The 3,426-nt window shown below is 48.5% G+C and overlaps 1 long non-coding RNA gene across 1 annotated transcript; it reads right to left on the reverse strand.

Annotated features, from left to right (window-relative positions):
* Positions 1-415: 415 nt before the first annotated feature.
* On the reverse strand, positions 416-2,031 carry LOC124083587 (uncharacterized). The gene is made up of 2 exons (XR_006848821.1): positions 1,750-2,031; positions 416-558 (listed from the first exon to the last, which is right to left on the reverse strand). It is a non-coding gene; the product is annotated as an uncharacterized LOC124083587 (long non-coding RNA).
* Positions 2,032-3,426: the final 1,395 nt, after the last annotated feature.

A 3,426-nucleotide genomic window follows, 5' to 3' on the forward strand; every position in this document is an offset into this window, starting at 1 on the left:
AGGCCATTCGTAAATAAATTAGTGGGAGTAATACTAAGGAACCCCGCCCCCAAGTATTCCAGCCACAGATCATATGTATGCATGTCTAGTGGCGTCCTTGGTGCTGGTTGGATGGCTGGGACACTGTTGTCCCCTCTGGCACTCTCCAGTAGCTTAGTGGACGAGTAATTAGTGAGGTTGTCACTCTTGGAGAGGCGCCTTGCCCAGCTCTCCTGGTGTCCACACCCAGGACCAAGATCGTCCCCAGCTGCCAGCCTCAGATTGGGGGGAGGGGCTCCTTCACCTTCTGCTCTGTTCCAGTCAACCTGGTAGCCAACAGGGAGTCCTGGTGTGTGTATGGACGTCAGAAGGCGCCAGGGTTTTAACTTATGAAGTTGACTGAGTGGTGGCACAGAGAGGGAAAAGACACAGAAAGGAACATGGGGGATCTTTATTACTTAGGCTTTCAGAGCAGGGGTCTCCATGCCACGCAGGGCCATACAAGGAAGCACCAGTGTCCTCAGGAGGCAGAAAGGAGGAAGGAGGAGGGAGTCCAGGCCAGACCCTCCATCGCATTTCCTGGGAAAAGATGGGGAAGGGCTCAGGACTGGCCACTTGGAATAATTCTGGGTCTCTGGCCTATGGGGGTGACTTCTAGTGGCAGGCTCCCTGGGCCTCTGGTGATTCTGAATTCTGTTTTCAGTTATTTTGAACGGTTACTTTCTCCCAAATAAACTCCTCCCTCAAATTCAAGGCCCTGAAAGGTGGACGGTGTTAAGCATCCAAGGCCTTATTTTTCTAAGCCCAGTCCTGGACCATTCATGGACGTTGGGGCCTGAGAACACCGATGCAAAGCACAGGAAAGATGCAGAGGGCAAGGGGTGCGAGGTCGTAAAGGTCCATCTGTAATTGATTTCTCAGATACTTAGAGATAAACCAGTCAGAATCCCTTAAGAAACAACGTCAGGAAAGGGTGGTCTGTCAGGGTGTAGGGGATGGGGGTCACATGCCTTGGGAAGGTCCAGCCATTGTGGAATGAGTCATGCTAAAAGGAAGTGAATGTGTGGAGGGTCCACCACACAGGAGGCCGGCCAGGGCCTGGTGGATGGGACTGGGGAGTGGTGGGCAGTCTGGGAAAAGCGTGCTGATGTTTAGGGTCCCCTTTCCTGCCATTCCCCTTGCCGTGTCTCCTCACAGCCAATGTGGTTTAAGTGGGTTGGTGGATTAATTGCTTTCCTCCTTTGTTTGCCTGTGAAATCTGCTCTACCTCCCTCACCAAGGATTTGGCCACACAGTTTTCTTCTGGCCTCAGATCCTACTAGGGGGCAGGAAGGCACCAAGAAGAAGTGCCAGGCTCCAACCCTTCACTACAAATCGTAGCAATACCAATCAAAGAGGCAAATGAACATTGTTTCATAAATTCATATTTGATGTGAACAATTTTGGATTCGTTGTAAAACACAGTAATAAAACCAAAAGGAGTTCTGTCCCAGAAACAGGTTAGTATCACTGAGAAGAAAAGAACACATGGTAGGTTTGTCTGCGGGTCTGATTTAACCCTGGGGGGTGGCTCATAGAAACATCCCCCCCCCCAGGGAAAGCCACAGGCACCTTCCCAGCCCCAGGCTTGACAAATCCAGGAGGAAGCGTGGGTCTGCAGCCCCCCATGGGCTGTGAGAGCTCAGGCCAGCCCTGAGACCAGAGGCCTGTCAAGGTCCAGGTTGTCCCGAACACAGAGACGGGAGGGAAGGTGCTCAGGCACTGCCTCACCTGGCGCAGATCTGACGTGAACAGGAGAGGCCACTGCTCTGTTCCCGACTCTCACCTCTTCCCAGCGGCTTCTCTGCCTCTTGGAACTGACTCTCCTGGATTCTAGCAAAGGGCAGTGATCACGAGTCTCCTGAGCTTGGCTCCTGAGCAGAGCAGGGCGATGTACTCCAGAGAAGGCCAGCGTGTAGGGCTAGCTATTATGAATAATGTCACTATGAATATTCATAAGTATTTCAGAGAGTGTGCTTTTCAATTTTTTTGAGTTTGTACCTTAGAGTGTCATTGCTGTATCTTATGGTAATGCGGAGTTTTACTTTGTCAGGACCTGCCAAACCATTTTCCACAGTGGCTGCAACATTTTGCATTCTTAACACTTGGCATTTTACATTTTTATCATCATTATTATTATAACTATGATGGTGGGTGTGAAGGGCTATTTCACTGTGGTTTTGAGTTTCCCTAATGACCAATAATATTTAGTGTCTTTTCATGTTCTTGTTGGCCATCTGTATATCTTCTTTGGAGAAAAGTGTAAAGCAATTATTTGGCCATTTTTACTTGGATCAAATAACCTTTTAAATGTCCTTTTACTGTCAATCTGTACAAGTTTTATTTATAAATATATAATATATATGTATATACTCTGTATGTTAGATCCTGTCTTACCCTGGGTTGTTATGACAGAACGCACATACTCTTTGATTTGGGATGGTGTTAGGCCATAATTTCATACAGCTCCTGTTTCCTATTAAAGCACTGAGTATCTCATGTATTTTTTCTTTAAATTCTGTCCTGAAGGTGCAAAACAGAATGGCTATATAGGTATCGTTTTATATCATTGTAAAGTTCAAAAATGATAAGCCAAATCATTGTAAGTTAGGATCGTCTGTACCTTAGACTGGGAAATTCTGAAACCAAGACCTTCATGGTTCGGAGTTCTGCAGTCTGGGAAGTTCACCATCAAGGAGCACACCTGGCCCTCTCACGTTCTCTACCTCCAGTGATGGGCCTTGCTCCTCCTCCTGGAGGCCCGTCCTACCTCTACCCTTCCTGTTTCACTGAGGATGTGTCCCTGTCTCACCCCATGGCCCACTCTGCCTGACAGCTTCTTGATGATGCAGTCCTGTTCCCTTAGACTCCACTCTAGCCCTGCCTCCAGGGCTTCAGTGAGAAGGTGTCCTTGATACTTAGCCCCTTTCCCATCGTCCTCCCTTCCGGCTGCACTAGAGAAGTGCTCATGTGGAGGTACCAGCTGGAGAGTCTAGCCTCCCTGCAGACCCCAGCGCCCAGTCTGAGGACTGGCTCCTCTTTCCACACCTTAACCTTAACACATGCCTTCCACCCTCGGTCCTGCATGCTTTTGGGTTGGATGCCTTTTGTTTCACATTTGCAAAACTTATTCCCACAGTTAGTGAGAAAGCAGCTCCAGGACGGGGACTGGCTCCTTGTAACTTCATAGCACCTTGCTGCAAACACAATGGGGAAGAAGGACCTAGTGATGAACTGGGGTGAATGGATTTAGCCACATGCCTATTAGACGTTATTAGCTAACCCGACCCCACAGTGTGACCAGACATTTGCAAGTTTTACTGTCTCAAATGTCTTGGGGTGGGTAAAACTGGGTAAAAGGGAGAAAAACAAAGAGAAGCAGTGATCCAGGGAAATTGGCAGAGAGGT

Source organism: Marmota monax, unplaced genomic scaffold (assembly GCF_021218885.2).
Source record: "Marmota monax isolate L192 unplaced genomic scaffold, Marmota_monax_Labrador192_F-V1.1 WCK01_AAM20220418_F8-fsc00082, whole genome shotgun sequence".
Taxonomy (NCBI): domain Eukaryota; kingdom Metazoa; phylum Chordata; class Mammalia; order Rodentia; family Sciuridae; genus Marmota; species Marmota monax.